The sequence below is a fragment of the Nicotiana tabacum genome, chromosome 8 (genome assembly GCF_000715075.1).
Source record: "Nicotiana tabacum cultivar K326 chromosome 8, ASM71507v2, whole genome shotgun sequence".
Lineage (NCBI taxonomy): Eukaryota > Viridiplantae > Streptophyta > Magnoliopsida > Solanales > Solanaceae > Nicotiana > Nicotiana tabacum.
In genome coordinates, this window is record NC_134087.1 from 108,135,046 (window position 1) to 108,149,685 (window position 14,640).

Consider the following 14,640-nt stretch of genomic DNA (forward strand, 5'->3'; position numbering starts at 1 on the left):
CCTCCATAGGGCCGGATTGGCCTTCCTCGGTATTGAGTGACTGATGGTCAGTAATGTATATGTTCCAAGATGGATCTTCCCTTGGCCGTATGTGCCATATACAGTACCGAGTGGTTGAACATGATGAGTGAAAAGTGTGAGATAGTGAGTTTGATTACTCTGAGAGTGTGAGTGCATGATTCATCTCTGGGATACTTGGCATTGACATGTATACATGACATACATGCATAAAGATGTATTTTCCTCATGTTGTACGGTATCAAGTCATTCATGACTTCTTACACATATTGATATGTGGACATATAGAGGTATTTCACACTTGCTATCTAGAAAGAAAATGAAACATCTTATTTATTGTGAAAAGGATTTTTGAAAAATTATAGTTTTCAAACTATCTCATATTTTTCGATGATTTCGATAAAGGATTTGGGTTTTCACTGTTATTCTTGAAAAGCGAAACTATTGTCGGAAAACGATAAAAAAGATGAGCATTTTATTCCTGAGTTACTTCCTTATTTATATGCTCTACCTTGTTATGAATTATTGTTGGCTATTGGTGTTGGACCCGATCATGTTCCAGCTCGTCACTACTTTTAACCTAAGGTTAGGTTTGTTACTTACCAGTACATGGGGTCGGTACTTCTGCACATTGCGTGCAGATGTTGGATGTTGTTGTTGCCGTGATCGACGGGAGCTGGATTTGAAGATGTACCTACGTCCCTGTTGTAGTTGCCTCTCGTTCATGGTAGACTTAGATTATAAAACTTTTTTTATGTACATTTCAAGCAGAAGATGTATTTACTTCATATCAGCTTTGTAAACTCTATTCTTAGAAGCTCATGATTTGTACTACCAGTTCTTGGGAAATGTGTAAGATTCAGATAATTCCTTTGTTTAATTGTCTTATTAATATTATTGAAATTGGATAGTTATTAGTTGGCTTACCTAGCAGGTTGGGTTAGGGCTATCACGACTAGTGGATTTTGGGTCGTAACATTTCCCTTCCGTGTTACCAACGTGTTTAAGAAATATTAGGTATAATCATGGAAAATAACGAGCTCGATAATATGCCTTTTGGGGACATAGATGGCGAGGCGGAACAACTCGATGAGGTACCTCAAGTGCCACAACGAAGAGTCTGGGGACCATAAGACAATGTCCCCGTTCCATCACCACCTACACCACATCCACAACAAGCAACTCCAGATCGAATATTTCCCAATGAAGGTTATGCTAGTGCAATATGCGGTCGCACCCAAAAATGTGTGGACCACTCAATAAGAGTAGATACAGCTAGCCCGGGTGATAGAGTGAGGACCGCAAAGGGAAATCTGCAGCCGCACTTGAGCCTTTTCCCTCGTAGGATTTTTTTTCACGACCTGAATTGCCCACCGTCAGGACCGCTATGGCGCCTAACATTGTACTTGCTAAGCAAGCCAATATTACTATTTACCTTTTTCCTTTATCTTTTAAAAATTTACCAGTTAATATAAGAAAATCAATGGAAACAAAATGTGGAAAACGGAATTTAACAGATTAACTTAATACAAATACGAAACCATAATAAACTCCACCCAGAACTGGTGTCCCAATCTCACGGACGGTCTACGAATACTACAAACAGTGGTCTTAACAAGGAAATATACATATGTTCGAAAGTAGATAAATAGAAAAGAAATATATTAGAAGGGGACGCCAAGGCTGGCGGATGCCTGCAGGACTACCTCGGGTCTCCACTAGACTAAAAGTAGCAACCTCGAACTACAGTCAGTATGGTCCAATATCGGGATCTGCACAAAAGTGCAGAGTACAGTATCAGTACAACCGAGCCTATGTACTGGTAAGTGTCGAGCCTAACCTCGGCGAAGTAGTGACGAGGCTAGGACACGACAACCAACATAAACTTGTGTAGTTAAACGATATCTAACAGAATAAGAATAATAGAAGCTAAACAGAAATTAACGGGAAGGGGCAACATGCTATAAGGGTACCAGAATAAGAAACCACAGAAATAACAAAAATGAAACAATTAAGGCACTTGAACCGATAACAGCAAATAATCACAGCAAACAGAAAATGAATGCACGACATCACCCTTCGTGCTTTTACTCTCAATCCTGACCATGCAATCAAAAATGAAAATGTGCATGGTATCACCCTTCGTGCTTTACCACTTTTCCTCGCCATATGAATAATAGAAATGTGCATGGCATCACCCTTCGTGCTTTATCTCTTTTCCTCACCATATGCATCAATATAAATGTAAATGTGCACGACATCACCCTTCGTGCTTTATCACTCTTTCCTCACCATATGAATAAGTATGAATGTGCACGGCATCACCTTCGTGCTTTATCACTTTTCCCTCACCCAAACAATAGAAACAATAACACCCCGACAAGGGAATCAACAATAGAAACAAATACATCTCGGCAAGGGAATCAGCTACAACCAATCTCGTTCCAATAGTTAACTTCACAAAATAAATCTTAACTTGAGCCAATACTCAACAATGGTCAATTACTAAGAAATTATCATAAGTCTTGTTCAACATGAATAATCATCAATTTAATCATGGACAGTACATAACAAGAGTCACAGTATAAGACTCACGGGCATGCTCGACACCAACGTATAGATACTCGTTACCATACCTATACGCCGTACTCAACACTAACACGTAGCAAATAAGACAATCAACACCTATTCCCTCAAGCTAAGGTTTGGCCAAACACTTACCTCAATTTCACAGACAAAATCAAGCCTCAATTACCGCTTTACCTCTCGGTTCCACTTTCAATCCTCTTGTATCTAGTCATAATTTACTTAATAACATCAATAAATGCTAAATAAACCAATTCTATTGCATCAATATAGATTTTCCAATGTTTTCCCCAAAAAGTCAAAAAACAACCTTAGGCCCGCTTGGTCAAAACTCGAAGTTTGAACCAAAACCCGACTACCCATTTACCCACGAACCCAAATAAGCAATTGGTTTTGAAATCCGACCTCAATTTGAAGTCCAAATCCCCAAATTTTGAAATTCCTAATTTCTACCGAAGAACACCCAATCTCCCATGAAAACCCCTAGATTTTGAGATGAAATCATGTAAAAAGATGAAATAGTTTGAAGAAAAAGAGTTAAGTTTCATTTACCTATGATTTGGGGAAGAACTTGTTCTAGAAAAATCACCCTTAGGAGTTTAGGTTTTGAAATTTTGAAGAATAAAGTGAAAATACCATCTAAAAGATGTTTTGATCAGGTGCAGATGTCGCAATTGCGACAGGCGTTCGCAAATGCGAGACAGGCTTCGCAATTGCGAACCTGCTGCATGTCTGCTCCTCTCACAATTGCGAGCATTTTATCGCAATTGCGATGACTGGCCCCTCCCTGATACCTTCGCAATTGCAAAGGGAGGTTTGCAAATGCGAACAAGGCATGCCCGGGCTTCTTCTCAATTGCGATAAAGCCCTCGCAATTGCGAAGCCTGTTAGGCTCGCAATTGCCAAGCCTGTTAGGCTCGCAATTGCTAAGCCTGACCTTGCAATTGCGAGATCAGAGCCTGCACCAATACCAGATGCAACAACCAATTTTCCCTAAGTCCCAAAACACTCTGTGGCCTATCCAAAACTCACCCGAGTCCTCGAGGCTCCAAACCAAACGTGCACACAAGTCTAAAAACATCATACGGACTTGCTCGTGTGATCAAATCGCCAAAATAACATCTTAAACAACGAATTTTCCACCAAAACTCATGAAATTCATAAGATAGTTCAAAATTTCTATTTTCTCAACCAAGGGTCCGATTTATATCAAATCAACTCCGATTCTTACCAAATTTTACAGATTCGACTTATATATTATTTTAAACATGTACCAGGCTTCAGAACCAAAATATGGGCCCGATACCATCAAGATCACACACCATTTCATTTCCAAAAGTCCTTATATTTTCCAGCAAATAATTTTTTTAAAAAATTCTTTTCATGGGCTAGGGACCTCGAAATTTGATTCCGGGCATACGCCCAAGTCCCATATTTTACTACGGACCCTACAGGACCGTCAAATCATGGGTCCGGGTCCGTTTATCCAAAATATTGACCGAAGTCAACTTAATTCAATTTTAAAGGCAAAAATAGCATTTTTCTCAAATTTTCACATAATGGCTTTCCGAATATACGTCTGGACTGCGCACGCCAATCGAGGCCGGAGAAAATGAGGTTTTTATGGCCTCGGAACATAGATTTGACTTCTAAAGCAAGAGATGACCTTTTGGGTCATCACATTCTCCACCTCTAAAACAACCATTCGTCCTCAAATGGATATAGAGAAGTACCTGAATCGGTGAAAAGATAGGGATACCGGCTCCGCATATCAAACTCGGGCTCCCAGGTAGCTACTTCAACAGGCTGACCTCTCTACTGAACCCGAACCGAAGGGTAACTCTTCAATCTCAACTGACGAACCTACCGGTCTAGAATAGCTATCGGCTCCTCCTCATAGGTCAAGTCCTTTTCCAACTGGACAGTGCTGAAGTCTAACACATGGGATGGATCGCCGTGATACTTCCGAAGCATGGACACATGAAACACTGGATGCACTGCTGATAAACTCGGTGGCAACGAAAGTCTGTAAGACACCTCTCCCACTCGATCAAGAATCTCAAAAGGCTTGATGAACCTAGGGCTTAGCTTTTCCTTCTTTCCAAATCTCATCACGCCCTTCATGGGCGATACCCGAAGCAACACTCGCTCTCCGACCATGAATGCTACATCACGAACATTACGGTCGGCATAACTCTTTTGCCTGGACTGAGCTGTACGTAGCATATCCTGAATGATCTTAACCTTCTCCAAGGCATCCTGAACTAAATCGGTACCCAACAACCGAGCCTCTCCCAGCTCAAACCACCCAACCGGCGACCGACACCGCCTACCATAAAATGCCTCATAGGGAGTCATCTGAATGCTCAACTGATAACTATTGTTGTAGGCAAACTCTGCTAATAGCAAGAACTGATCCCAAGAACCTCTAAAGTCAATAACATATGCTCAAAGCATATCCTCCAAAATCTGAATAGTACACTCGGACTGTCCGTCCGTCTATGGATGAAATGTTGTGGTCAACTCGACCCGCGTTCCCAACTCACGCTGCATTGCCCTCTAGAAATGCGAGGTAAACTGTATACCTCGATCAGAAATGATAGACACGGGCACACCATGAAGACGAATGATCTCCCAGATATAGATCTCCGCTAACCTCTCTGAAGAATAGGATACTGCCACAGGAATGAAATACGTTGACTTAGTCAGCCTATCAACACTAACCCATACTGCATCGAACTTCCTCTGAGTCTGTGGGAGTCCAACAATGAAGTCCTAGTGATATGCTCCCACTTCCACTCAGGAATCTCAATCTTCTGAAACAAACCACCAGGTCTCTGATGCTCATACTTTACCTGCTGACAATTCAAACACTGAGCTACATATGCAATGATATCCTTCTCTATCCTCCTCCACCAGTAATGCTGCCGCAAATCATGATACATCTTAGCGGGGCTCGGATAAATAGAATACCGGGAACTATGGGCCTCCTCTAGAATCAACTCACAAAGTCCATCCACATTAGTCACACAAACTCGACCCTACATCCTCAAAACTCCATCATCTCCAACTGTAACCTGCTTGGCACTCTCGTGCCGTACTGTGTCTCTAAGGACAAGCAAATGAGCATCATCATACTGTCGATATTTGATACACTCAAATAATGAAGAACGAGCGACTGTGTAAGCTAGAACAAGGTTGGGCTCAGAAACATCCAACCTCACGAACTGATTGGCTAAAGCCTGAACATCCAAAACAAGCAGTCTCTCACCGACTGGAATATACGCAAGGCTGCCCATACTGGCTGACTTCCTACTCAAAGCATCGGCCACTACATTGGCCTTCCCCGAATGATACAAGATGGTGATATCATAGTCTTTAAATAGCTCCAACCACCTCTTCTGCCTCAAATTTAGCTTCTTCTGCTTGAACAAGTATTGCAAACTCTTGCGATCCTTGAACACCTTACACGACACGCCATATAGATAATGCTTCCAAATCTTCAGCGTGTGAACAATGGCTGCTAGATCCAAATCATGAACTAGATAATTCTTTTCGTGAATCTTCATCTGCCTCGAAGCATATGCAATAACCACACCGCACCAAGTCCAATACGAGAAGCATCATAATATACTATATATGGCCTTGAACCTATGGGCAATACCAACACCGGGGCCGTGGTTAAGGCTGTTTTGAGCTTCTGAAAGCTCTCCTCATACTCGTACGACCACCTGAACTGGGCACCCTTCTAGGTCAACCTGGTCATCGGGGCTGCAATAGATGAAAACCCCTCCACAAACCGACGGTAATAGCCCGTCAAACCTAAGTAACTCCGGATCTCTGTAGTTGTGGGTCTAGGCCAGTCCTTGAATGTCTCTATCTTCTTTGGATCCACCTAAATACCCTCTGTTGATACAACATAACCCAAGAAGGCTACTGAACGCAACCAAAACTCACACTTCGAAAACTTAGAATACAACTGACTGTCTGTCAAAGTCTGAAGAATGACTCAAAGATGCTGCTCATGCTCCTCTCGGCTGTGGGAGTAGATCAAAATATCATCAATGAAGACAATCACGAAGGAATCCAAATAAGGCTTGAACACTCGGTTCATCAAATCCATGAATGCTGCTGGGGCATTTGTCCACCCAAATGACTTCACTAAGAACTCATAATGCCCGTACCGAGTGTGAAAGGCTGTCTTAGGGACATTAGATTCCCTAATTCTCAACTGATGGTAGCTAGACCTCAAATCGATCTTCGAAAATACCCTGGCACCCTGAAGCTGATCAAATAAATCATCAATCCTCGGCAATAGATACTTTTTCTTGATGGTGACTTTGTTAAACTGCCGATAATCTATGCACATCCTCATCGACTCATCCTTCTTCTTAACAAACAACACCGGTGCACCCCAGGGCGATACACTAGGTCTAATAAAGCCCTTATCAAGCAAGTATTGCAATTGTTCCTTCAATTCCTTCAACTCTGGCAGGGCCATACGATATGACAGAATAGAAATGGGCTGAGTACCCGAAGCCAAATTAATGCAAAAGTCAATATTCTTGTCGGGTGGCATCCCCGGCAGGTCTGAAGGAAATACCTCTAGAAACTCCCGAACAACTGGCACAGAATCCATAGAAGGAACCTCAACACTAGAATCACGAACATATGCCAAATAGGCCAAACATCCCTTATCAACCATACGCCGAGCCTTCATATATGAGATAACCATGCTGGTAGAATGACTATGAGTCCCTCTCTACTCTAAACGAGGCAACCCCGGCAATGTTAAGGTCACAGTCTTAGCATGACAGTCCAATATAGCATGATAAGGTGACAACCAATCCATCCCCAAAATGACATCAAAGTATACCATATCGAGAAGTAGGAGATCTACACAGGTCTCAAGACCCCCAATAACAATCACGCATGAACGATAGACACAATCTACCACAATAGAATCACCCACCAGTGTAGACACATAAACAAGAGCACTCAAAGAATTACGAGGCACAACCAAATATGAAGCAAAATAAGGAGACACATAGGAGTGTGTAGACCCTGGATCAAACAAAACTGAAGCATCTCTACTACAAACCAGAACAGTATCTGTAATAACTACATCGGAGGACTCACCCTCAGGACTGACTGGAAAAGCATAACATCGGGGTTGGGCCCCACCACCCTGAACTACATCCCTGGAATGGTCTCCTACTGGCTGGCCTCCACCTCTAGCGGCCTGACCTCCACCTCTAACGGCTTGACCTCCACCTCTAGCACCTCGACCCCTACCTCTAGCTGGCTGAGTGGGCGGTGAAACACCCAGTACCGAAACCATGGCACGAGACCCCTAATGCTGAGAACTGCTCAAGGCTCTAGGGAAAAATCTAGCAATATGCCTCGTATCGCCACAAGTATAACAAGACTTCACCTGCTGAGACTGCTGACCCTGAAACTGACCATGACGGCTTGAGTAACCACCCTGAAAACTCTTAAGCGGAGGTGCACTAATAGGAGCTGGCGGTGCACTGTAGGGTAGTTGATCAGAATACTGCATATGAGAACCTCGGCCACCTGGAGCACCGTGAGAAGCCTGAAGTGCTGAATGAAATGGCCTGGGAGTATGGACTCTACCAAAAGAATCCCTTCCTCCAGACGAGACACCACTAAATCTTCCAAAATGACGAGGCCTCTTGTCAGACCCTTGACCGCTCCCCTGAGCTAGAACCATCTCAACCTGCTTAGCCACATTGGCCGCATCTTGAAAAGAAATCTCGCTTCCTGTCTCCTTATCCATCTGCAATCTAATAGGCTGAGCGAGTCCCTTAATAAACCTCTTCACCTCTCTCTCTCTCTCTCTCTCTCTCTCTCTCTCTCTCTCTCTCTCTCTCTCTCTCGGTGGGGAATATCAGAAGATCATGACGAGTCAAATCAATAAACCTCGTCTTATTTTGGGTGAAAGTCATAGAACCCTGCTGAAGACGCTCGAACCGCCTGCGGTACTCCTCTCTTTGAGTGACGGGAAGGAACTTATCGAGGAATAGCTATGAGAACTTGTCCCAAGTGAGAGCTGGTAACCAGCTGGTCTGGCCAAACAATAATCTCTCTACCATTTCTTGGCGGAACCTGACAGACGAAAAGAAACAAAGTCGACCCCATTGGTCTCCACTATCCCCATGTTCGGAAGAACCTTATGACATCTACCCAAATAATCATGGGAATCTCTGAAGATGTACCGCCATAGGTAGTAGTGAAGAGCTTGGTGAATCTGTCCAACCTCCACAAAGCATCTGAAGACATAGCTGATCCATCACCGGTCTGAGCTACAACACCAGTGGGACTACCCCAACTGGCTGAGCTGTTGGAGTCTGAAACTGATGAGTCATCTGCTCTGGAATACGTAGCAGAAGTCTTTGCTCCTCCTATAGCCTGAGAGACGGCTAGTGCTACAAGAAGTATGTCTGCCTGGGTGACACTCTCCATAAGGCCCACTAGATGGACCAGAGCATCCTGGAGTACCGGGGTAGCGATGAACCCCTCTGGGACCTCAGCTAGGCCTGCTGGAAATGTCTGGGCCGGAACCTCATCGTCAAACTCTACCTGAGGCTCCGCCACTGGTGCTGCTGCTCTAGGCGGAGCTCTGCTCCTACCTCAGCTTCTAGCATAACTTCAGCCTCGTCTTTTGCCCCTCGTAGGAACTGCCACTAGGGGCTCGGGCTGCTGATCATCTGATGAAGCGGTACATGTTTTCGCCATCTGCGAAAGAATAGAGTAAAAGTTCAATTAGCATTGAGAATTCAAATCACACGACATAGATGAATAGAAGTGAAACTGTTCCTAACTCCGTAGCCTCTGAGGGATAAACACAAATGTCTCCATACTGATCCCTCAAACTCTACTAAGCTTGTCCGTGAATTGTGAAACCTAAGCAACCTAGAGCATTGATACCAACTTGTCACGACCCAAATTTCCCACCGTCGGGATAGTGATGATGCCTAACATTGTACTCGCTAGGCAAGCCAACATTACTGATTATTTTACCTTTTTCCTTTATCTTTCAACAATTTACCAGTTAATATAAGAAAATCAGCGGAAGAATAGAATTTAACAAATTAACTTAATACAAATAAGAAACCATAATAAAACTCTACCCAAAACTGGTGTCACAATCTCACGGACGGTCTACGAATATTACAAACAGTGGTCTAAACAAGGAAATATACATTTGTTCAAAAGTAGATAAACAGAAAAGAAATATATTAGAAGGGGACGCCAAGGCCTGCGGATGCCTGCAGGACTACCTCGGGTCTCCACTGGACTGAAAGTAGCAACCTCGAACTACAGTCAGTATGGTCCAGTACCGGGATCTGCACAAAAGTGCAGAGTGCAGTATCAGTACAACCGAGCCCATGTACTGGTAAGTGTCGAGCCTAACCTTGGCGAAGTAGTGACGAGGCTAGGACACGACAACCAACATAAACCTGTGCAGTTAAACGATATCTAACAGAATAAGAATAATAGAAGCTATACAGAAATTAACGGGAAGGGGCAACATGCTATAGGGGTACTAGAATAAGAAACCACAGAAATAACAAAAATGAAATAATTAAGGCACTTGAACCGATAACAGCAAATAATCACAGCAAACAGAAAATGAATGCACGACATCACCCTTCGTGTTTTTACTCTCAATCCTGACCATGCAATCAAAAATGAAAATGTGTACGGTATCACCCTTTGTGCTTTACCAGTTTTACTCGCCATATGAATAATAGAAATGTGCACGGCATCACCCTTCGTGCTTTATCTCTTTTCCTTACCATATGCATCAATATAAATGTAAATGTGCACGACATCATCCTTCGTGCTTTATCACTCTTTCCTCACCATATGCATAAGTATGAATGTGCACGGTATCACCCTTCGTGCTTTATCACTCTTTCCTCACCCAAACAATAGAAACAATAACATCCCAGCAAAGGAATCAACAATAGAAATAAATACATCCCGACAAGAGAATCAGCTATAACCAATCTCGTTCCAACATTAGCTTCACAAAATAAATCTTAACTTAAGCCAATACTCAATAATGGTTAATTATCAAGAAATTATCATAAGTCTTGTTCAACATGGATAATCATCAATTTAAGCATGGACATTACATAATAAAAGTCACAACAGTCACAGTATAAGACTCACGGCCATGCTCGACACCAACGTGTAAATACTCGTTACCACACCTATATGTCGTACTCAACACTAACATGTAGCAAATAAGACAATCAATACCTATTCCCTCAAGCTAAGGTTAGGTCAAACACTTACCTCAATTTTACGGACAAAATCATGCCTCAATTACCGCTTTACCTCTCGGTTTCACTTCCAATCCGCTTGTATCTAGTCATAATTTACTTAATAACATCAATAAATGCTAAATAAACCAATTCTAATGCATGAATATAGATTTTCCAAAAAGTCAAAAATTGACCTCGGCCCTGCTTGGTCAAAACTCGAAGTTCGAACCAAAACCCGACTACCCATTCACCCACGAACCCAAGTATGCAATTGGTTTTGAAATCCGACCTCAATTTGAGGTCCAAATCCCCAAATTTTGAAATTCCTAATTTCCACCCAAGAATACTCAATTTTCCATGAAAACCCTAGATTCTGAGATGAAATCATGTAAAAAGATGTAATAGATTGAAGAAAAAGAGTTAAGATTCATTTACCTATGATTTGGGAAGAACTTGCTCTAGAAAAATCGCCCTTAGGAGTTTAGGTTTTGAAATTTTGAAGAATGAAGTGAAAATCCCGTCTAAAAAAGATGTTTTGATCAGGTGCAGATGTCGCAATTGCGAAGCTCGCAAATGCGAGACAGGATTCGCAATTGCGAAACAGCTGCATGTCTGCTCCTCTCGCAATTGCGAGCTCTTTGTCGCAATTGCGATGACTGGCCCCTCCCTGATGACTTCGCAATTGCGAAGAGAGGTTCGCAAATGCGAACAAGGCAGGCCTGGGCTTCTTCGCAATTGCGATAAAGCCCTCGCAATTGCCAAGACTATTAGCTCGCAATTGCGAAGCCTGACCTTGCAATTGAGAGATCAGAGCCTGCAACAATACCAGATGCAATAGCCAATTTTTCCTAAATTCCAAAACATTATGTGGCCTATCCAAAACTCACCTGAGCCCTCGGGGCTCCAAACCAAACATGCACACAAGTCTAAAAATATCATACAGACTTGCTCGTGCAATCAAATCGCCAAAATAACATCTTAAACAACGAATTACCACCAAAACTCATGAAATTCATAAGATAGTTCAAAATTTCTATTTTCTCAACCAAGGGTCCGATTTATATCAAATCAACTCTGATTCTTACCAAATTTTACAGATTCGACTTAAATATTATTTTAAACATGTATCAGGCTTCGGAACCAAAATACGGGCCCGATACCATCAAGATCACTCACCATTTTATTTCCAAAAGTCCTTATATTTTCCAGCAAATAATTTTCTTTAAAAATTCTTTTCTCGGGCTAGGGACCTCGAAATTCGATTTCGGGCATACGCCTAAGTCTCATATTTTACTACAGATCCTACGAGACCATCAAATCATGGGTCCGGATCCGTTTACCCAAAATATTAATCGAAGTCAACTTAATTAAATTTTAAAGGCAAAATTAGCATTTTTCTCAAATTTTCACATAAAGGTTTTCCGGATATATATCCGGACTGTTCACATAAATTGAAGTGAGACAAAAAAAAGTTTTTAAGGCCTCAGAACACAGATTTGACTTCTAAAGCAAGAGATGACCTTTTGGGTCATCACATTTTTATTATAAACAGAAAACTTAAGTTCATTTTACACTTTTCTCTCTCTTAAAAATATCTGTTACTCTACAAGATTTTTGAGAGATTTTCACTGTCCCCGCACACAACCACATGTGCTTATACACTCAGTGCACTCACTCTATCTAGTATGCTTCATTTCATGTTTAATTTTTGTGTTAGTTTAATTTTTAAAATTTTAGTTTCTTTTTTGGTCATATCGTATTAGAGTTCATCTATGTGTCCATGTGAGGTAGATCTAAACTGGTAGTTGATAATACATGCTATCATGGGTTGGGTTAATGAGCCCCCAATTTGGCTTCAAGCTTTTTGCTATGCTCCCGGGGTGGAGGTACAAATCTAGTTGTGCCAAATAACCAATATAATATTTTGCACTTCTTAACTTTCAACTGAGGTATGTAATTTTGTCTTTGTGGCACGATAAATTCAAGAATGTAAGCACCTTGTTCCTCACCCGTTGACTCCTCAAAGGCTCAGATGACTCGATTTCCATGTCGTCATCCAAATAAAATGTCAAAAAATATTTAGAATGAGGACCAACACGCCCAAACTCTGGAGATGTATTATTATTTATATCCTCATATATACACACACTAGAGTCTTCAAGTGAAACATTATCTACTTCCTCAAATGAATCTAGTATATTTTTTCAACATGGACATCATCAATAAAAATATGATCGAGTAATTGCTTCTCCACTTTTAGCTCCTCAATTTGGCGTATAAGCTCCTTTTCAGCTTCACACCACACAACTATTTTGTTGGGCGTTAGACACATCAACCTTTGCACCCAATTGAGCCTCCAAAGCGTGAATAACAATGCCAAATTGTTCGATTTTTTGTCGCAATTCAGCTCTTTCTTCTATTAAGTTTTCATCCAATCAGTAATTTTCTCACGAAGACCACCAAAATCCTCTAATAACTGCAAGGACATATCCATACGAGCATCATGTTCCACATCTTCCATTTTGTTACTCCTATCAAACTCACAAACATTATTAGAATCATCATAAGAATAGATTGTGGTAGGAGACAATCATTCTAGTAGCCACTGCAAATAGTACAGGATTGAGATGATGCACACAACTTGCTACTGGGAATATATTTGCATTATTGCCACAAATGGGACCCTTTACAATATGGACAACGATCACAAAAATAAGAATACTTATCATATCACCACTTTTCATTTAAAGATGTCATGTAAAAATAAGTAATATTAAACTAAATTAAAAATAAAAACTTGAAAAGACAATAAGTAAAAGTCTAATCTAGAAAAACAGTTAATTTTAAGTCCTCCATAATGGCGCCAAAAACTTGTTGCAGCCAAATGCACACGCAAGTATACGCGATCGTCAAGTAATAAAGTGACTAAAAGTTTGATGTCGAACCCATGAGGACTTGTTCAACTATTAACAACATTACACTATCTTAATTATCTAAACAAGAATTAAACCTAGAAGTAATTGATTCTAAACTAATTAAAATAAAGAAAAATAAATAGTGAAACTCTGAACAAAAGTAGAGAAGATTTTTATGATATCAATGTAGTAAAAACGATCTGGGGTTATGGGCTATCTAACAATCCTATTATATTCTTTAAGTGAATTGACTAATTACTTTATCTGATTTATTTGTTGACGGGGTTAATATTGCTCATAAGAATCTGTCGATCTCCTACTCGCCTATTCAAGCTAACCAAATACTTATATGTCTATAGGGTTAGAATCAACAAGAATGCATTTATAATTCCCCTATAATAACCAAGCAGGCAATTAGTATATGTCTATTCTAACCGCGAATTCGTTGCCCGAGTTCAAGAACTTGACCTACTCAATCCTATATGCAATTTAGAATTTCAACTTTCGAGTTCAATTCTAGATCTGTAGATAATATTCAATTGGTGATCAAACAATGAAATAATTAAGCGCAAGATTGAATAAATAAATCAATACGATAAACTAAGAAATCAAAATCAATATCCAAATAACAATACTCATGAAAGAACCACCATCCTAGCATGTGAAGTTTAGCTCCACATAGACATGGTATCCAAACAACAAATCATACAAAGAACAATAAAAATTACTATGTTTGGTGGTAGAAAAGATAAAATCCGGCCTCCACGGCGGCTCCGTGTGCTTGTATTTTTTTTCTCAAAGTAGCGTCTTCCCCCTCCCAAATA